At 37.2% G+C, this 22973-nt stretch overlaps 1 protein-coding gene across 2 annotated transcripts in view; it reads right to left on the reverse strand.

The window, feature by feature from the left end:
• LOC132133251 (zinc finger protein 609-like) overlaps positions 1-22679 on the reverse strand; it is a 91020-nt gene extending 68341 nt beyond the window's left edge. The window contains exon 1 of one of the 2 annotated variants that reach the window (XM_059546048.1): positions 22312-22679. The gene's annotated coding sequence lies outside the window, so the exon portion shown is untranslated. The remainder of the gene's footprint in view (positions 1-22311) is intronic. The other variant, XM_059546049.1, reaches the window with a different exon arrangement.
• Between the last annotated feature and the right edge of the window lie 294 nt (positions 22680-22973).

The raw sequence follows: 22973 nt of genomic DNA on the forward strand, positions 1-22973 counted from the left end.
ATGAGGCTGGCTTTGAGCTGCGTCTTGAATAGTCGAGGAGACAGATGGTTGAATGAGAGGACACTAATCAGTGGTTTGCTGTAGTCCTTCAGTCCACCAGGGAACATGGAGTGTGTCCTGCAGGAAGCTTTCCAAACGTCTGTCGTTGGAACCCATGTTAACACGGACTTCCACTATCACAGCCATTCATCAGTCCCCTGCTTTCTCCGCACTATGAAAAGCTTTGAGCATAGAACTTCCAAAGATGCCATTATTGAAAGTGAAGGCCATTTTTAAATAAATGGCTTCGAAAATTAACTCTCATATTCTTTTTAATTTAATGTCTAATGTTTTGAAGTTTTACTCCATACTACGCTCGCATCTCGCTGAGGTCAGGGAATAAATATAAACATAACTATAAAGATAACGATATTAATGTCCACCAGCGAACAATATTGTCTGTTTATTCTAAGCTTAGGTGTGCCTGTCGCTTTAAATTCTCAGGCTCATTATAGAAGGATGGATTCTGATTGGCTGTCAATGTTTTTATTATTCATCAGCTAGAAAAAAAAAATAGTTCTGAAAGTGATTCCACCGATATAATTTATCCGCGCCTTTATAGATGTTGGTGTGGACTCTGCTATTCTTTAATATTGAGAATAATTTTTAGAACTATATTATCTTTATAATTATCATCCCTACTCGCCCTGGCTTTTTGATGTTTCCAATAAATGTGAAAAGCCAAAGCTTTCCAAAACTCATTCATATCCCAACACAACTGATGATGCAAGCGGCTGTCACGTTCTAACATACAACCTAATTAGGAACCGAATGATGAAATGCGCTCGGCGCTGTAAAAGGGAGTAAAAAGAAACCTTTTGTCTGCTCCTCATTCAAACACTGAAGGCAAAGAAACAAAGCTTTGATTTGAGCCAGACAAGAACGTGCCGCACATGCTTGAGTTCTGTTTTTGATGTCGTTTGATGGATAACCAATCAATATGCCTGAAGAGAAGCTGTTTATTGAGAAGTGTAATTAAATTGTGCTTCCACTCGTCTTTGGCAAGTATCGTCTGAAGGTAAAGCAAGAACCCAAAAACACCATGTTCGAGCAACTCTAGAACAGGTTTTCCTTTTCATTACCCCGAGACTCAGGTACTTGTGCCCTTCCAATAACGGCGTTAAACTAATTTAACTTTCTCTGCCACATGCCAGCAAGCAGCGGGAGCGCTCGAGGGAGGCGAGCTCCCAAACCCAGCGCCACCCGACACGACACGGGCCTAATTAACACAGGCATCCACTGCGGACGCCTCGGCTTGATGGAAAAACGTGAGCTGAAACTCAAATGGGCTCTTGTGCAGACGCCTCGGTGGGGTGACAGGATCGAGGATCGATACCAGTCTCGCGCCTGTTTGATGATGAAAAACAGATCAAAGAGCGAATACAATCAGGGACGGGATGAAGAAAAACAACAAGACAACAAAGATGAAATGTAAAATCAAGAGAGCCCTCTGACCTGATTGAGAAGCGCTTGTGCCTTCAGTGCCAGAACGGCCTCGGAGCTTTAACTCCCTCTCGGCGCTTGAGTAATTGAGATTCTCTAATAAAAAAGCGGTTTCAAAGGCTGCAGGAACTGACAGGCTCTCCGTCAGACTAAATCACAGCTCTTTCTGAAGAGCCCGGGCTCGGTGAAAGGGAGGGAGGCACTTCCCGTGGTTAAATTACACACTGCATCAATGAAAGCAGCGTTGCATGCCTTTTCATCTTCCCCTCTTGGAATTCTCCCTTGCCTTCTTGTCTTTTTCCTTTGAGATATACAAGAAGACAAGTAGGATTTTATCATGGAGACGACAAGAAGCCAACAATCTTGCTCCACCAACCTCATGATCCACCATTAGCCAAATCAAACCGAGTTCATCTCCAGCAGCCGTGTTAGTGCCCATGAAGGAAACATTTGATCTAACCCAGGAGAGAAGAGAACCAGCTGTCCTGGGCCGGTCTGGAGGAGTTGGGTTCCCCGTTTAACCACACAGTAAAGAAAGTGAAATCCTATCTGCATTTGGCCGACTGGACTGCTCTTAACACTGCACAGTGAGCCGCTTCGGCCCCGGCGTCGTCAAACACAAAGGCCAGGGTCGCAACATATTAATCAGGGATAATCTGTGGTTAATGCACAAAATGTGTGACCAGCATTAATTAACCAAACAATTATTAATAATTACCCATAATTAACAATGTGGTGGAAATGAACAACCAGAGTAGTTGCAGATAATACAACATGCAAGCACTTTATTTGGTTGATATTTATCCGTTTCATCACTTTAGGACAATAAACATTAAATTTTGGGAATAATAATAATAAATAAATCAAATACACACACACACAGAATTTTCACATCACTGATACTTTATAATAATCACTATTGAATACGGTGTAAGTGTATATTTCATGTTGCATTTTTATACAGTTTTCAGAATAAAAGAATAAACTATTTTACACAATATTATATACAGTATGCATAAAATGTAAAGTTAAATTATATTAAAAAAAAATATTCTAAAAACTAAAATACAACAATATGACATTCTATTTTACACAGTATTCAGTCAATATACAATAAATAAATAAATATTCCATTGTCCTCATTTGTAAGTCACTTTGGATAAGTGTCTGCTAAATGACCAAATGGAAATAAAGGTCTGTTGGCAAATCATTTTAGATAAAAACATTAAAATACATATTTTTTCTTGTACAGCAAAAATATTTGTAAAAGTATTGAGAAATATAAATACACAGACAGACAGACAGACTAGAGAAACACTTACAAAAAAATTATAATAAAAAATAAAAGATTTATGAAAGTTAAAATGGTAAAAGTCTTTAACAAGTACCAAACTTATTAACATCTTCCTATGAAACACCAGCATTTAAACATATATGAAAAAAATGATACATTGCTGCATAATAATAACACTAATTGCAACAAAGACGTACGTGGCATTTAATGCCTTTATGACAGCCGCCAGATGTTAGAGAAGTCAAGCACCACCTCAACTTACAAATATTTTCCAGCTCCTCCAAACACAGCCAAGCCAAATACTCAATTACAGGGGCAGGAAAGGGGTTTCTTAACGAGCTATTTCTAAGAGTCTGCCTGCGGGGCCGAGTGCTAGTTCCACGCTAGCTATCACACCGAGGTTCCACCGTGTAATTGGATTGTGTGCTTGAACTACTGACTGAAATAGAAAAGTGCAGGAAGCTTCAGGTGATGGGAATCAAGCGTCCTGCAGGTTCAGCCAGACTCCATCTCAGCCAAATGTCAGGAGCGGCGTCCGGTCTGGAAGCGCAGCGGGATTTCAATCTGTGGCCGTACTCCATGTACAGTTCTGCATTGCCCCCGAGCAGCCAGTTTGGGTTCAGACGTCTGCCAGGTCGTTGATTACGGTCAGCCGAGCGCTCGTAGACGTGCCCCGAAGACCCTGAATGCAACAGACCTTTTGCTTGGGCGGTTCTCCAATCAGAAGCTCTTTTTATCAGATAGCAAAGCTTTGATGGTGCCCTGGTGATCAGTAAAGGTGAAAATGAACCATTTCTGGCCTTTAATCTCAATTCCCCTGTGCACCAATAGAGCAGAAGAGATGTTTCACTCCAAACTCCAAAAGCTTGTGTGAACGGGGAACTCAGTTGGCACCGTGAATGTCCGGTCCCGCAGTACATGAATTCTCTGGCTTCTGGAGGGTTTACAGTCTTCATGTCACAGATAATTTACAGCCTGTTCACAGAGAGGACAGAAATGCTGTTTGCTGGGAACATAGAGGCTGACGAGCCAGATCACAGAGCGTGGTTTCCTGACTAATTAAACCACTTTCTCAACGCACTCAAAATCAAGAACAGTCTGTCATCACTAGGGCTGGACGATTATGGCCTAAAATCAAAACCTCGATTAATTGAACATTTTACCTCGATTGCGATTAATGAACGATTATTTTGTTTCTGTTTGTTTTTTTGCCCTCATAGTTCACTGACAAGGTTTGTACTGTAAATATGATTGACTATCAGCAGTTATTTTATCTATGTTCGTAACATTTCTTACTAGGGTTGGGTATCGTTTGAATTGTATCGATTCCGATTCTGCTTATCGATTCCTAGTTTCGATTCCACTAAGATAAAAAAATCCAATATAAAAAGAATTAAGTCAAACATTTAGATGTCAAACATTTTTACAAAGCATTCTGTTGCGGCCGAATAACATGAGCAAAAATCAGCAGCCAACAAAACACTGCAAGAGGAAAAATAACACCATAGCAAAAACAACTAGATTAATATAAATTTCAAATATTAAAGTGTTAAAGAGTCAGTAATAAGATAGGAACAAACAAATCAATTAGCAATATCATAAATTAATACAACTAAACAAAATTTCAGGTACAGAAACTGTAATTAAAAGTTTAAAAACACTGCATAGTTTTCTTTTAATAAATAAAATAAAGATTAATCAAGTAAAGTTATTAAATATATTCAGTCAAGATCAGTGAATGATTTTCTTTTGTTCTTTGATTAACATTAATGACAGGCAGCGCGTTTATTAGGCTGTTGTCTCTTTAAGCAGAAATACTGCACGTGTGTGTTTCCTTTCTCATCTGTTTATGTTCACGTAAGACGAAAAGCGGCTGTGTTTATGATGATATACTGATGTAGTTTCCTGTATCGTAGTTTTGACTCGGAACAACCTTTTCTACAGTTAAAATACACAGAACAGTCCGAGAACCGACACAAACCCGCAGCGCGAGCGCCGACCGCTGCTCTCTGTGCACGCGCTTGTGCTTCATGCGATAATAAGTGTTGAGAATCTAAACTACTTTAGTGATAAATCACAGGTCAGCGCTGACAGTTTCTGTGTTCCTCTGTGCGCGCGATCTTCGCAGCTACTGTTTATATGAGTGTTCGTGCCACAATGCAGCTGCGCAAACATGGCTCGATATAATAATACACATCCGATCATCTAATCGCTTGAATGTCCAAACCATAAAACAAATACTGACAAAGTTTAGTGAAGACGCAAGGCTCACCGCTCACGCGCCCTCACTATGTGTTGAACCGGCATTCACCTCTGTGTTTGGCTTTTATGCCACTGACTTCACGGGGCGGGTCAGAGTCATGTGGCTACACACGCGCTAGTATGCTTTTAAGGGGGAAGTGTTAACAGGATTAAAAAACCGAAATAACCTACATGGGAAAATTACGTCGGTTAAAGGTTATGAATTTCGGTTTTGATTCCTTTTCGATTAATCGTCCAGCCCTAGTCATCACCCACAGGTCAGATCAAACCCTGATGGACTTTCTTCCGTAGAACACAAAAGGAGAAACTGTGATGAATGTTCATGCTGCTCTATTTAGAACCACAAGCAGAGGTCTCCAAAGCAACAGAAGATTTATCGAAAACTACACTGCTACAGTGGCAACTATTACATCCTTCAGTTTAGCATTTCATAGACATTCTATGATTTTAAAAAAATATACATTTTTGTTTGTTTAATCAAACATATTAAAGACAACAATAATAAAAAAAAATTAACAAAGTCGTTTAATATTTCCTAAATTCAAAAATGTTCAGATTTTTTATTTTTTTTATTTTAGCCTTTGCAGATATGCCTAAAATATTGCTAAAATAAAGTACAATAGTAAAATAATAATTTATAAAAAATTGTAATACACAAACTGCTTCAAAAATGACAGACTATAACTATAAAATCATCCAGTTTATCATTAAAACAATGTCAGCATAACATTTTTAAGGGAAAAAAAAACAGTATAATAAGACTTTTTTTTTTTTTTTTTTTACAAAATTACAAAAAACTCAATTTCCTTAAATTAAAAAAATAAATTAATAAAATTATATTATTTTAGCCTTTGCTGAGATGGCATAAAATATCAAAATGATAAAAATCAAAAATTAAGTACAATAATTACAAAAAAAAAGAATAAAAAATAAAATATGCAAATGAATTCATTAATAAATTAAACATTAAATACATCAAAAACTTTGCTTACCGTAACAAGTGTACCATTAAAAGCAGAGTCTCTAAAAAAAGATGACAAAATGACTTTCCGAAATCAAATCCAATACACTACTAATTAATCTGCCATAAACCTAATGTACAAGCCAGGTGAAGTGTACAAACATGTGGGAAGTTAAAGTGTGCAATCAAGGCGTGACAACGATCTACTGAATTTGAAAACATAAAACAATGATTTCATGCCAAAGACACCTCCGTTGGCAAAGTCTGCCAGCCAAGTGTGTACTGCGGGCGTCACATCTGTAGTTCAGAGAAAAAACTAATGCACATCATAAGAGAACACTTGTGTCCAAGCCCTTCATGGTCTTAAATTATTTCAAATCCATTTCACCCTGATAGTGTTCACATTGAAATTGCTGGCTGAAAGCATTAAGCCCAAGCTATTGCATGAAAAGTGTTGCCAATCAATTAACAACAACTTTGTTGTGGTAGCGGTTCATAACAACACAATGAATGTGCTCGTAATTAATGGTTGCAGCTTTCTTTCCATGCAAAAAGTGACAACGCAAAGCTAATTTGAGGTCCCATGTCGGTCCTAATTTGAAGTAATTTGAGAAAGGTTTAAAGTGCCAGACTTGATACAAAGGTAATTTCTACAAAATAACCTCCAGCGAAGTGAAGCCATTAGTTGCCAAGATGGCATTAAAGACAGTTCACGAGCGGAGGCCTAGAGACAACACATCGACAGAAATCTACACCAAACAGACAAATACACAAAGCCTCGTTTGACTCAGTCTTTGTTTTCTGAACACACATCATCAATCAGCTCAGGCCTTCAGGGTCAGATGCTCTCAGCTCATTTCCAAATAGGGAGAGTTCACTGTAAAACTCACTGTAATTAACCAACCCACTCGCCCGGAATGCACATTCATGCACAGATGAGTCAGCATGGTCAACTTGTTTATCTACAGTAGTGCTGAAACACTATTAGTGCAACACTGTAAATCTAGAAAATGCTATAATTTTTTGGCATGCTACCAATCACACTAGACTCCATACTCATGTTTATATCCAAAAGTTTCTTGAATGGAGCTGTTAGAGAAGCAAAGTTGCAACCACCAAAAACAATGTTGTTTTGCCAACTTTCTCTGATCTAATGGACACTACAACTCTTAAAAGTAAAGGTTGTAAAATGGGGATTTTGGCAGAGATGCCAAAAGAACCTTTCAGTCAACAGTTCTTAATAGAACCATGATTTTCTTACTGTGAAGAACATTTTAATAACCTAAAGAAACATTTTCCACAATTGTCAAATGGAAAGATTCCATGGGTGCAATGAAAGGTTCCCACACTTTTAGAAATAAAGGTTTTTACAATGAAGCTATAGAAGAAAAAGTTAAAATAAACTTAAAATAGTGTGAAGAACATTTGAATTATCAAAAGAAAACAATAAAAGACCTTTTGTTGAATGGAGAGGTTCTTCGGGGAACCATCATTACCAATAAACAACCTTTATTTTGAAAAAGGAAAGGTTCTATATAAAATGGAAAAAAAGTTCCATGGAGTGTTTTCATTGGAACAAAAGGTTATTTAGAGTAGAAAAAGGTAAGTAGATTATTAAAATGTTCTTTACTCTAAGAAAAAAAACGGTTCTTTTAAGAAATGATAGCTGGAAGGTTCTTTGGGGAATCCAAAATGGTTCTTGTATGGCACTGCTGCGAAAACCCACTTTAGGAATCTTTATTTTAGTGAACATTTGAATCATCTAAAGAATCTTCTTTCACTAACCTTTTCTGGTTCAACTGAGTTTCTCCAAGGAACCACTGATACCAATAAAGAACCTGTATTTTTAAGCGTGCTGAAGACCGACTGGTTGTTTAAACAATCCACCGACTGAAAGACTGAGTTCAGAAATATGCAGTTACTGTAAGGAAGCAATTGGGATTTGCCATGTGGGTCACGTCCAGTGTGGGGCTGGGATAAAGGAGTTGGGTTCAGATGTAGTTTCCAGAAGAATCTCAGGCACACAAAACCAAACCCACAACAGACTGCCATCTGTTTTTGATTAGGAGAATGTGTTATTTATGCATGTTAAAGCGCTGAAATACAGCCGCAGAAGTGTCATGCATGGGATATGCTGGGCATTTGAGCTCCTGCTCAATGAATTTGATTTAAAAACGCACAAATGCAAAGCCACAATATGGGCGGCAGCTGTGTGTTCAATTGTGTTTGTCCAAGCCAATACATTTCTGATGAACACATGCTTCAACTGAAGCCAAGCTTCCCTCCAGCAATTTCATCCTCTCCACACACCGATTCTGCAGATCATTCCAAACTTCTCTCGTCATGCCTTCAAAACTAAAAACCTCCAAAAAGTGAGTTCTGAGGTGCACAAGCACCAGCTCCAAGGGTTTCATCGCTGCAGGAGCTGCGAAACGTTACCTTTACAAGTCCATGTTTAATTCATGCCACGGCTAAAAAGAGCACTTGAAGAAAAAGCACACGGCTGGAAAAGAATCAGAGAGCATTTCCTGTGTGGTTCAGTGGAAATGAATTGAACAAAAGCACAAAAAAATGTGCAACATGAATGTAGATTTCAAACCTTGATAAAATGTAAATTACAAACCACTAAACAAACATTTATAATGCATTTTGTGCAAAGGTTTATCTCACTAAGAAATATACAGGTCTCTAAATCGACAAAAATAAAAGTAAAGAAAGAAATATTGCATAAAGAAAATGAACGTTATCCTTAAAACGGTTTTAGATTTTAGCATTACGTTCATGCACATTTTGATCCTAAATTCTCATTACAGTCATGTGGAACAATTTTATATAACATGATAATGAAATCAGTATGTTTGGAGTATTAAAGGAATAGAAGGAGTCAGGGGTCCACTGAGGAATGTCTTAGACCAACATCCACCAAAAGAAGTGCTCACACAACCAATGGAAGCGATTCCCATCAAACAACAGATCCGGAACAGTCTGGCTACACATGACCCATGTATGACAAGCAACCAGTCTGTTAGTAAGATTGAGTTTTCTGTCTTTTTTTAGCTTTAATGTTTTATTGCCAGTACTGTGAAAGGGATGAACTCAAGACTCAACGTCTCTGAGAAAGATTTAGTTAATTTTAATTATGACTAAAACCCTCTCCAAGAAATTGCATTCCTAAATTAATCCTTTTAAATTACAACACTATACACAATAAAACCAATTTAGTAACAAGATCCGACAATAGATTTCAAGACAATTACTCTACTTTAAAAAATTCTCCAGATTTTAAGATGCCTCATCTCAATGTTTCAAATAATACAAATAACTACAATATAGTAAATGTACATCGAAGACACTACTGATGGTCATGTGCTTTTTCACTCCATGGTTTTTGGAGTCTAAACCACTTTATGTTTTTTATTAATAGGCTACATGTTGTGAGGGTAGTCCATAAATGCTAACGCAAACCACAATTACCAGTGTTTATATATTTATATTCTAAAGCTCTGATAGGCCCACACTGTAATAAATGGAGTTATCACCACAATCTTGTGAACTGTGCAATACTTTCTGCCAATCGCCCACCCAAGGTCTCTAGGCTGAATAAAAGAAAAGAGACATTCTGGCTGACGGTTTGTTAAAAGGTTGGCACAGAGAGTGAAAACGGTTTTTCTGCAGTCAAACGAGGAGATGTGAAAGGCTGGCAAACTAAATCCCAGCTGGATGGTGACGGGAGGCTGTGAACCCAACTAAACAATACATGCCGCTGTGCCATGATGGATCTACAACCATCCCACTGACACCAGAATGGAAATATTATAAAAAGGGTACAAAAGAAAAACCATGACTTTCCTACGATCCATCCAGACGGGAGAATTAATCATCTATGAGAGCATTTATCAAAAGGGAGTAGAATTATCACAGCCATGCTCATTTAACTCAAAGATATTTTCCTTAAGTCGTTACAAACATATATGTTGTTATTTATGTTGTGGAAATCACAAGGTAACTTAAGAATCTTCACACATACCAATTTTCATACAACAGCTCACCTAAATGGACAAAAACACCATAAAAACAATCAAATTGGCCCATGCAACTATTTCTAAATGATATGAAGTCGTATTATCAAATTGAGTGTAAATGAACAACAACAATCTCATTTTGGGTGAACTAGCCGTTTAAAAGAAGTTGCACAATTTTCAACAGTAATATCAACAGTAAAAACAATTCTGCACAATGTGCAGATGCACTTTCCAAGAATTGAAAGTGAGATAACAGGAAGTGCCACTTGTTAGCCACAAACATTAAAACATTATTTTTCCGGAATTACACTGCTTGCTAAAGCAGAGTAAAAATTAAGCTGTCTGAAAGTGATTTTAGAAAAGAAAAACTAAAAAACATTTGGCGTATTTGGACCTGAAGCCAAGGCTGTTATAACTTATCAAAAGAACCTTTAGTCTTTGTGCTTGAAATGCAAAATGAAACCCGTCAAAGCCATTTTCTATATTTCAAAAATAATTCCACATCCACAGACCTGGAAAAAAACTTCTTACTTCCTGTCCATTCTAGCAGAAATATGGCTCAAGATCTGAGAAACACGGCGAGAGGAAAAGCAGGATTTGTGGTATTGAGCTGTTAGATGTCAGCAAAGCTTCAACGAAAGCACTGTGTGAATTCAAGGCATGTCTCTTTAGAAACATCTCTCGTGAAGGACTGCGGTTCATGACCTTCTGCTGCCAGAGCTGGAGTTTCTCATCTCTGTGTTCGATCACGCCACTAAAAAGAGATCTGCTCCTTAAAGCGGCTCTGTCAAGATACTCTGACAAACAGATGAAGCATCCACTGTGAACATCACACAGACATGAAACACATTACATACTCGAACCTTCATCTGTTATACTGAAAATCTGGTTCTAGATCATTGCTCTTTACATCAGGGAACGACCGGAAGAGGAATTTCCTGAATTTAACTAAAAAGGCATGCATTCTGGGTAATGAAGTTTTCGTCCACTAATTCATTTATTAAAAATGCTAATTTATACAGGTGGAATTTCAGCCAATCTGTATCATCTTGGCTTCTTGAGTTGCTTTCTTTAAAACTTTAGGTTTTTTTTTATGAAAAACGTTGCTTTTCTAGATATAAATTACAGTTTTGTGAAATACAGTAAAATTACTATCGGAAATTTCTAGTCTTTTTAAGTTTTTCTGGACAAATATTAGTTATAATTTCAATTAATAAAAATGTTCCTTTCATTCAAATTTTTATTGCAATTCTGCGTCTGGTCTGGTACCTGAATTCAAATGCACTGAATGGAGTTGGAATTTGAAAGTCAATTAATATTTAAATGCCGCACAACCCCACTGTGAAACATCAGCTTCACATGAAGAATATTGAATGTTAGCTAGATATTTACAACAACAGAACATTGGTGCATTCTTCAACCCAAATATGGGACAATCATTAAACTCTTTAGAATTCTTTTGAATGTAAGCCAGTTATCTAGAGCAACAGAAGTGCGTCTTCAAAACAGTCAAGCGTTTCTGTAACTCCACACACAAAGTCCCAAAGGCAGCTGGACTAAAGAGATTCCCAGCAGCGAGCAGCTGTCCTCTGGATCTACAGCGGTCATCACTTCAGACACAAACAGGAAGATTCCTGTGTTCAACCAACAAGCTCCCAGCAGGCTTTTCAGCAGCCTCCACCCTCGCCTCTGCGGGACCCAGCTCAGAGGAAGCATATAATTGTCTTCCCCCCCACAGGGGAATATGCCAGGAGCTCATAACAATGACTGAGAGGGCATTTCACGTCTGATCTGATGCTAAAACTGCTTCAGATCCACGATGGAGATTTCAGATGGAGAGCAAAAGTTACAGGACCAGACTCAAGACAGAGAGAATTTCATTAATTTAGCATAAAAAAAAGAATATTAAACATACAGACCTTAAATAACATCCTAATACAGAGGCAATTATAACTTTAATGGGCTAGTTTTAGGTCCTGAAGCAAACAGGAAAAGACATGAATGGATCATTTGTTGCCAAATCAGGAATAAATGCAGTAACACTAATCAATGCAAAGGGTTCTGGGAAATTGAGTCCCATTAGAGACCAGAAGGATACTTCGATCTCCACATGAACACAAGACATGCATGTGTGCTCAACATCTAAAACCAAACTCTTAACACGGAGACGGCAGCTCGATTAATCACAACGATTGTGCTGCTAACGTAAAATTAAACAATAAGTAGTGCAAATGTTTAAAATAGGCTGGACTTTTATTAGAGACTGGTTTAAATGCCATTCAAGTCTGAGAATAAGTTGTAGGGCTGCACGATTAACCTTTATGGCATCGATATTGAGGTTTTAACTCCCGCAATAACCTAACCTCAGGAGTCTGAGGTTTTTTCCCCCGCCTCTGACATTTGAGTGACAAACCTATTAGCCAATCAAAATGGTCGAATCTCGCGTTCCTGGCTTGCTGGCCAATTATAAAATGGCAATGGAAAAACAAGGTTGTATGCAGTGCATCGGCTTTCTGTCAGCAGAAAAGCAGCTAACCCACAACGTTTACCTCGAATTGTGCCAGAAAAAGCTTGTGTAACTGCGCAGAAATGGCCGAAGGCACTTCTTCGGTGACGGGAGAGGAAGCGGGGGAGCACTTGGTTAACAAGAAGGGTGGTACTTCAGCTGTTTGGACTTATTTTGGATTAGCGAAGAACGACGTGGAGCAAAAGAGTGCTAAATGTAAAATATGTCGACGTGCCGTGGCCAGATCCAGATCCGGTTTTATGCACTTAAAAGTATTGAACGCAAAAATCGAAAATCGCAATCGCAATATTTGTCAGAAAAACCGCAATTAGGTTTTTTCTCAAAATCGTGCACCCCTTTAAGTTGGCATTGTGAAAAGTGCTATACAAAGATTTGACTGTTTACAAAGCGATAAGATAAACATTGTATTTTGAGGTGAATAAGTTAAATGAAATTAAAACTCACTTTAAACGTTTGCGTCATAACTCAAAAACAATTACGGAATGGCCAGTGACATTCAAGACTATGTTTTATTTAAAAAATATATATTTTACAATTATTTGAAGGTTATTATTATAATATTCATGCAATGCAAATAAGTGATGCATCAATTTCGGCAAATGAAAATGTTTGGTTTTCAGCGGAATTAAACTTTTAATTTAAGATTAAATAAATAATCATATTTTCAGTTAATTTCACGTTCACTGTTTTTTGTCACAAAATGTAAAATACATTATTGCCCAGCTCTGTTCTGCAAAATGTGACTATACTGCATGAATATATAAAGATATTATAAACATTAACATCAAGAGTTTCTGTAAAGCTGCTTAAAAATAATGCGTATCATAAAAAGTGATATCCAAATAAATTGCAATATGAACTATTTTATCAAATTTAGTGAGATAAACTTAAATTATGAGATATATAATATCTTCACAGACTAAAAACGTAGACATATAAACCATAGCTGCCTTAACTCCAGCCTCAACACACTGTGAAAGAGAAAATCTAATCATGTTTCGTCTCTTGAGTCTGTGCGTCCTTGGAGGAGGAGACGGATAAAAGGATCTTTATTGTGGCTCTGAGAGAAACAGAGACGACACACCAAATCATGTAACTATTCCATCAATAAACAACATCCTCAGTGCTAACCAGGAACCAAACTTGTGTATTTTCTAAGATGATTTCTGTGGGAAACAAACTGCTGCGACACCATTAAACCTCATGTAAAACTAGGATAAAACTTGGATAATTATATGAGCAAGTGAGTAAGATGGTAGAAATGCAACGAATACAACTGGAAACAAATTTTCCACCAAAGTTGAAATATTCAATGAATCGAAAACTCAACGATTTGTTTTGTTAACTCAAAAAACAGTGAAAAATTGAAATGTTTTAGTAAAAAAAATAGAAGTAAACATCGTAATATTGGTGCATTGAAAATCTGCGATGCAGCAAATTTTTGCAACCAAAAATGTTCGGCCTTACGCCGCCTTCACACTGGCAGTTGAAATCAGCTCCGATACGGCAGCGAAACGACCGGAAGTCATTCATTTTCTATGGAGATTCGCAGACCGCATGCGAATGAGTCCGAACCAGGTGCGAACGAGTGCGGTGCGAAAAAAATCGTGTCCGTTGGCCATCCGGATGCGTTCAAAAAATTTAACTCTTGCGAAAGGCTACGGACGGTTCCTATCCGACAATTCCAGCGGAAGTTGGCGTTGCTATGGTACTGATAAACAAACCTGAATTCTTAACTTTTAATAAAATAAATAATGATTTTATAACGACAAGTTGTCATGTCATTTTTTCATTTTAATGATTTTATAACGTAATTTATGCAGTTAATACAATTAAATATTTAAATATTGTACAATTCAATGTTGTGGCCATTTTCCCGCTCATTCACATACAGCCAGAAAATTATATTATGGCTAATCGTAGACTTGTCAAAGCTCTTGCTGTTGCTCTCCTATACTGGAGAAGCAAGCAAAAAAAAAAGAGATCCATGTGGGTAAAATACTACCTGGCAGAGAGGTATCAGTACGGGGAGTTTCACCGCCTGGCGGGTGAGCTGCGTCTGAACAACGGTGAGGATTTCAGGGAGTATTTCAGGGTGTCGCGCTGTCAGCCTTTCCAACCTTTCCGCCATTTTTGTTCTACTCGGTTCCGAGGCTTCCGACACTTTTCACCGTTGTGTACGACGTCCACTGGGGGCGTATTGCGTATTACGGAGCTGATTTCAACTGCCAGTGTGAAGGCGGCGTCAAGTTTATGAATTGTTTGCATCAGTGAAATTGAAAACTCACTTTAACAATTAATTTGCGTCCTAGCTCAAAAACATTTCAAAATGTTTTACTAAAACAAACAAAGGCAAATATCCAAAATATCCCAGAACACTCATATATCATCAGCAGCACAAACCCAAGAAGACACTTACAATATAAATCACTTACACTTGTGCATGTTGAGCATTTTGACTGAGTACTCGACGGATAAATCATCGAAGTACTCAAGTAATCAGAGGAGCTGAGAACCAAGACATCATGATCATTCAGACGCTGCCTTAAAAGTCATCACACTCTCAGGAAAAAAAGTACAAAAGCTCTGTCACTGGGGCAACATCTTTTCAAAAGGTGCACTTTTGTACCTTTCAGGAACTATTATCTATCTTTAAGGTACCAATATGGACTGTTTAGGTACAAAGGTGTGCCTTTTCTAAAGTTTCCTCCAACAGTCGTTCTCAGCTGGAAGATCATTTAAGAGTCTGAAGGAGGACGATATCATCTGGGAACTTCTCACGGCTCAAACTTCTCGTTTACATGCCGCTCAAATTTCCTAAAAGCTACGCTTGGTATCTGGCGTGGTGTTGTGGAAAGTGTTTCAGTCGCAGAGGGAGTTCAGAAAACGTTCGCTCACAGATATATATATGCCAGATCTCAACCGGTTTATTTACACTCTGATTAGAACGATCCCTCGAGGACGGGGGAACTCCGAAAACTCTTTGAGGAACGCCGTAAGGTTCTGATATATCCTCTAGCAAAGATGATTTATGTTACATTCTCTTTATTAACCATCTGGTTAAAGAAAGTTCTATAGAGTCAGTTACGGAAGCAAAAACTACATTGGTTTTCTCCATCGGGAGACTGTTTTTTAATAACCGATAAACTGTTAAAGACCGCAAATGACATAATCGAGTCGCTCAAAATACTTAAATATTTGTTTGCATATTTTGCAATTAACTTAAAATATATTGCTTCAATAATTTAATCTCTCTCTGTTGTTCTTCTAAAGCCGATAAACAAAAGTCTTTGTCCAATTTTCTAAGAATTCTCTGCTACAAATCCAAGTTTGTAATGCTGTAATTCTCAGTGGCTTATAATGTTTTAACAAAGATATATTTTTTTAAATACTTAATGGCGAAAATTAATGGAAAAATATTTCCAGAACCACCACTACTGGGAAAAGTGGGCGGGACTAATGAACTCGTGTTCATGAAGTGGTGTAAAATTAAACAAACTTGTTAAATATCTTTGCATTATTAATTATTCTTTTAACAGACTTGTTAAACATCTTTACAGAAAAGATGCATGCAAGAGACAAATATTATACAATGTTGACTTATACATCCTATATGTTCTGAAAAATTCTAAATATGTAGACATTTAGTTTTACACGTCAACTCAAAAAGATAATATGACTAAGTATAACATGAGTAGTAGGCTATTATTAAAAGTAAATGAAAGTAACAACACTTTTCAGCCGGTCACCATCATGCAAACATAAAATACATGACATGTTCTAGTTCTTTGCAGGTTTTTGCATTCCACTGCGCTGCTTTTCTATAGCTTTTCTATGTAAACATGCGTTCGACCAGACTGATGTGAAAAACTCGTCTTGCCCACACTTGTTGAGTTGAGCATGTGCTTCTTTAAGGTCCTGATCCTGTGCTGATAAGATCCAGACGAGGTCTATCTCAGCATCGGTGTGGGAAGGGAAATAAACTATTTAGTGTACGGTATGTTAGCGCGTGACAGCTTGAATTAACATTTAAATTCAGCTCAAATCACACTAACAACTCCAGTCCTGAATAAAGACCAGAGACACCAAGATCATCTGAAATGAAAACACTTAAAGGGGAAATAACCCAAACAGTTTCTGCCAATCTCATGTTAATCTTGAGGATCTATAGAGTAGTACTGCATCCTCCATATCTCTGAAGAGTCTTTAGTTTGACCAGATTTATAAAAGAGAAAAACAGCTTTACGCTTCTCTCAGAAAACAGCAGAGCTCATCTGTTTAAAAATGAGGATTGGGTAAAAACATTTTACCTAATATATTAAGATTAAAACATGAGAAGTTTTTCCATGCAATGCCTATTGTTATTTTGTGTAAGATGATGCTGAAGGGCTTTTGTAAATTAAAGAGAATTCACAAAAGATTAGCAATTAATCCATTTGCAATTAAAACATGATTGACTGAAACATTTTAATTAAAAAAAGAAATATTGTAAATATTATCAATTTGTTTTTTTAGATGTTTGACATGACAAAAATTAACATTCATTTAACCCATAGCAATTAAATTATAAAAAAAAATATCTTTAAAAATGACAAATTGAAAATTTTATTCAATATATTAAAATTAAAACATGAGAATGTAAAAGATTTGAGAATAATTAAATTCAAGTAGCAATTACATTTTTTTTTAAAGATTCAAAACGACAATTTAAAAAAAGGAAAAAACTGAAACATTATATTAAAAATACGAATATTTTAATACATTTTAAAAATGAACATTCGTTCAAACTAAAGTATCGTTTATAATTACCAACATTGGGGAAATTGTTTAGTATGATGATGATTATCACTATTATCAAATAAATGTAATTAGTTATTGAACAGTGGTGTCTTATTGTATTGCACTTGGTTCCGTTTTATCACAGCATTATATAATCTGAAGCTCAATTTTTAATTGATTTTGGGCTTTGGCTTCATCCTATCAACCGTTCTTTACGACTTAAACCTCCGTGAATTCAACTGGGATCTCTATATTTGATCAGACAGCATCAGCATAATTCCTCAAAATAAGAAAAAAACAGTGAAATGCAAATGATGCAAACCTGCAATATGTTAAATAACACCGATATCCTTTTATGCATCTTTAAAAATATCCTTATATTTAGATAAAGATGAATATAAGGCATACAGAAGAAGCTATCCTGTAATCTTCTCTTTATCAAACCACATAATAGTTTCCTTTCATTATTCTGAGACAATTTTTCTCAGTCGTTCACCGCTAATCTTTCAGATTTCTTCAAACAAACAGCACTTTCAGCCACCAAACAGCGCTGAGGTCTGAACGAGGAGCAGAAAATCGCAGCACCTGACATGTTTTGACATCTCATGAATGCAGACGCAGTCATCTGTCACAGCGCTAGAAACCTCTGACTAACACAGGATTGGGTTCGGGAAGCAGAAACGGTGCTCTTCAGCGGCGCGGTTACAAGACACAAATACATTTCACCTATAAATAAACTGTCAATAGAGATTAACACCATCAAGTCAGACTTCAGTTGCTTGGAGTTGCTGAGATAATTAACATGCATTATTAAAACACAACAAAAAAACTTAAGCAGTTGAAGAAACCACGTAAGATAAGCAACACACAATGCCATGTGTTTGGACATATCTATAACTGGACATTTCTACATCTCTATAACTTTGAAGCCTCTTCATTTACGAAGGTTTTGCAGGAACACAAAAGTCTCATAAAAGATCCATTGATGCATTGAAGCTTCAACGTTTAATCTCGGACAGAAGCTAACATTTGAAAACATTTAGGAGTAAAACTCAACAACATTAGCTAAAAACTCCATGTAACTTCCATTGAATAGAATGGAATACTAAAGTAAAAGTCAGTCTGCAAATAATTAATAAAGTATGATATGAAACCAGATTGACCAAAAACAGACTGTAGGTGGAATAGAGTTAAAATCCCCCTCATTGACTATAGAAATGAATGTAAACAAAACAGCAGAACCAAAAAACGTCCCCCAACAGCAATTTGAAGACAAGGCTGTAACTCACTGTGATTTAAGACAGTTACAAAGCTTTGTGAGGAGTGTAAAATCCTGTCATTCAACACGATCCACTCCAGTTCTGATGAGCAAAACCTTCGTCTTTCACTGCGCTAGAATCCACTTGGGCTCCGGCCAAATGGCAACACAATAACAAAATGTCAGAGAGAGAGAAACAGAGAGAGAGAGAGAGAGAATGACTTAGTAGACGTTATCCTGAGCTCACCTCGCCGCAGGAACAGAAATCCCCAGCGAGCCATTTATCTCCAGGAGGCTTTGTTGTGGATCAGGACAACTCCGACCGCAGCGGCACCCAATGCCAAAAAGGCTTCTGCTGGATCCTGAACATGAATCAAACCGCACTGAACGCAGGTTACCCATCCAACCACAGCACAGTCAACCAGGTTTTACCCCAAAATCAATCAAAAAATTACAGAGACAGCCAAATCATCTCATTAATTGGTCTGGCTGATGTATTGGTATTCTATTGTATTGGTACTGTTTTTGCTGTAGAGCTTCGCATTTGCATTAATGCAGTAAACAGATAAATGAACACAGGTAAATCAACATTAATTAAGTTTTGCAACATTACAAGCTGTAAGTCAAGTTTTAAGATTAGCCGTTGACCGTGTTGGGCAAAGTTACTTTTTAAAGTAATGCATTGCTTTTGCATTATGTTTCTCATCTGGGCTGGGCTTGGATGTTTGTTTCAATATAAGAAAAGTGTAAAACTATTTCACACAGAAGGTGAAATGAATACACCTAAAGCTGAAGGATATAACACTATTACGCCATTTAAAAAAAATTAAACAACATGTTATGTTTATCTAAACTTCATTATTAGCATGACTGAATAGGATCACTGAAGGTGAAATATTGGCGATAAAATGGGATTAAATGCATAAAAGGATATCGGTGTTATTTAACATATTGCAGGTTTGCATCATTTGCATTTCACAGTTTTTTTCTTATTTTGAGGAATTATGCTGATGCTGTCTGATCAAATATAGAGATCCCAGTTGAATTCACGGAGGTTTAAGTCGTAAAGAACGGTTGATAGGATGAAGCCAAAGCCCAAAATCAATTAAAAATTGAGCTTCAGATTATATAATGCTGTGATAAAACGGAACCAAGTGCAATACAATAAGACACCACTGTTCAATAACTAATTACATTTATTTGATAATAGTGATAATCATCATCATACTAAACAATTTCCCCAATGTTGGTGATCTCAAAAAGGCGAGATGCATAAACGATTCACATTAACAACACAGAAAACAGTTCCAGGACAAAATACAAATCCGGTGTAAGTTTTGAATAAAGCCTGGTTATAAAGCTCAAATTTCAGGTGCTTTTCATCCGTACAAAGCCAGAAGCAAACCTAGGAAACTAGGTAACATAACCTCCAGAGTCAAACAAACCCAGAGTTTCTCTCACTGGAATGGGGAACTAAGATGAAAACAACCTGAGCAATGACTCTCTAACGCACACAACACAAAGCAGATGATCAGCGCTCGTGCACAGTTCATAACGAAAACTATAAACCCCCTAAAAACGTGCCAGAAAGTCAGGTACTTTCCAAACACGCATTTATGGAACTGGATTCTCATTTCTAGAACTGTAAGTGGTTTTCGCCACTCGCTCAAACATGAGCACTTCTGGTTTGCATCATAAGCTTTATGGGTTTGTTTTTAAGCACACAAAGAACTACACACTGAACAAACAAGAAACAACTCCAAGAACACAGACGTTGATCGCATTTCCTGCACTGAAGGATATAGCTGCTCAAGTTCAAGTGCAATATCATGGAGACCTTTCGGCTAGACATCGACCAATCAGCATCCAGGACTGCAATTATCCATTGAGAATATTAGCAGTGTTGGAGAACATGAGAACGTCTTTGGCAGTGCACTGTGATATTTTGGAAGAAACTATTGTTTTAGACTTAATGGAAACAGATGCTGTTGAATATCAAGAGACTTGAACTTGATGAGGTTACATTAAAAGCACCTCGGACCTTGAATTATTAATGCAAAGTGTGCATTCTCATGGTTTTTGTGCATGCGTGGCTGAGTCTCTGATCTTTAACGGAGCACATGTCAACGCTGGCTCACGTTAAGAAAGAGGACGGTTTTATCTCATGAAGATTTTGAGAGGACTTGTGCGGTTTAAAGGCAGGAATGAGGAAAGATTGTGCCCTTCAGCAAACTAAACAGGACACAATAATTATTGCGGCAGGATGACAAACTGACACCAAAACACTAATCAAGCTGCTGTTGTTTTCCTGATAAATGACCCTTGTTCAGTCTCTTTTTACCCAACAAAGACAATTCTGCCATTATTTACTTTAAAAAAAACACACACACATATATGACTTTTCTGAGAAATTGAACTTACTTTTTTTTTTTTTTTTTTTTGAGTCCAACAGTTGGCTTTCGGAAGTAAATAGATCATTAGATGTGAAATTGATTTTATCAATAACTTATAAACCATTAAAGACAGACCTACTGTGAGCTAGACGCTTGTTTATCAATGTAAAATCTTCTGTCAAAGCCATCAACCAACAATGTTTTTTTTTTTTAATAATCATGTTTAAAAGCCAAATTTGCAATGAAAATTATATTATATATAGAAAAAAATCTTCAATCAGGGATGAGAAAAATCTCACCAAAGTAGCCACCAACTCCCAGGAAGCACTGCAACTGACCAAATATATGCATATTTTGCAACAAACATAAAATATATTGTGTCATAATGACATATTTGAATCGAATCGTGAGTTGGGTGAATCCTTACATTTAGTGAATTGACCTTCTAGATATCAGTCACTAATGATCATACCAAGGTATTTCCGGTCGTACTATGGTACAGTTACGGTATCACCTTGGTATTGTGATTAGTATGGTACTGTAATTATGACATCATGGTATTTTTAAACAGTAATCCAACCAGAAACATGGTAATAACCCAGTACTTGCTCTACAACACTCAAGATAATCATCTCCATTAACATACAATGTGCACTAATGCGAAGGTAAAGTTACTTCAAAAATACCGCGGTTTTTGAGGAATACAGTGTGTGTATCTTATGTCCTTCTGTTCATCACACACACACACACGTTGTTTAGCCGCTTTAGCTTTTGTAAGACGAGTTCATCACACAAACACTCGACTAACTGATCAAATCCAGCCCAACAGATCAATCACCTCCCTCTCATCAATAAAGACACAGATATCACTCTGTCGCTGTCAAATATGATTATTATACCGCTCAAAAACACTCGAGGTGTGCTAGCAGAGCTAGCGGCGGATGTCATGACAAAGAGCAGGAGCGTTAGCATTAGCATTCAGACGGATTTAACTTATCCAGAAATATTTAAACAAAACAAAAAGAAAGTACCACAGGAATAGATATTTTTTGATCATTAAACATCACCTGTAAGACATCTGTGTTAACACTCAAGATAACTCAAAGCAGCACATCCAGCAAAACGATCACAAACCACCGAGGATTCAAAAACAAAACGCATTCACATGCTAATAACTATTCAAACAAATACGCATAATGAAATCAATCGCATTACTGTGACATCTCAGGCATGGATAAAGCCATGAGGTCATGCAGTGCTAATCACGAAGGCTAAAGAAACAGATAAATCTTATATTCAAGATACATTAAATATAATAAACATGCAGACTCACCCCCAGAGGATCCAGACCGAGCTAAATGCCATAGATCCAGCAGAAAACAGCAAAAATACCTCTCCAAGGAAGTGTGCTGGGGTTACACACACACACACACACACACACACACACACACACAGATCCAAAGACAGGCCGGTTTCACTGTACACTTCAAATCCGCTGCGGATCCAGAACAACCAGCGAAGAAAGCATCAGGATCAACGACATTTCACATCAGTTCCTTAACTCTGAACGCAATAGATCCCAGATAACCTGTGTGTGTCCCAAACTCGGCTTCACTAGGGCTCTAATGATGATCTTAGCGCTTGTGTGCGTCTCTGACTGCAGCAGCACGAGCTCCATCACATCCGGGACACACTGATCCTGGAGCGGACCGACGCGCACAAAACCCGGAGCTGGATCCGCTCTTCAGCGCGCCGGGAACAGACTCACCAAACACACACACATACTGCATGCACTAATACTGATTTATTTACGATACCAATACCAATATACATACTCATCAAACACAAAAATCTTTCATGCAGCAATATTTATTTATTTTAAAAAAAAGAAATATCAACATATAGGTTATGTTTACTCATCAAACACACAAAAATGCTTCATAGAGCAATATTTATTTATTTGGTAACAGTTTACATAAGGTTCATTAGTTAATT

This window comes from Carassius carassius, chromosome 50 (assembly GCF_963082965.1).
Source record: "Carassius carassius chromosome 50, fCarCar2.1, whole genome shotgun sequence".
In the NCBI taxonomy this organism is placed as follows: domain Eukaryota; kingdom Metazoa; phylum Chordata; class Actinopteri; order Cypriniformes; family Cyprinidae; genus Carassius; species Carassius carassius.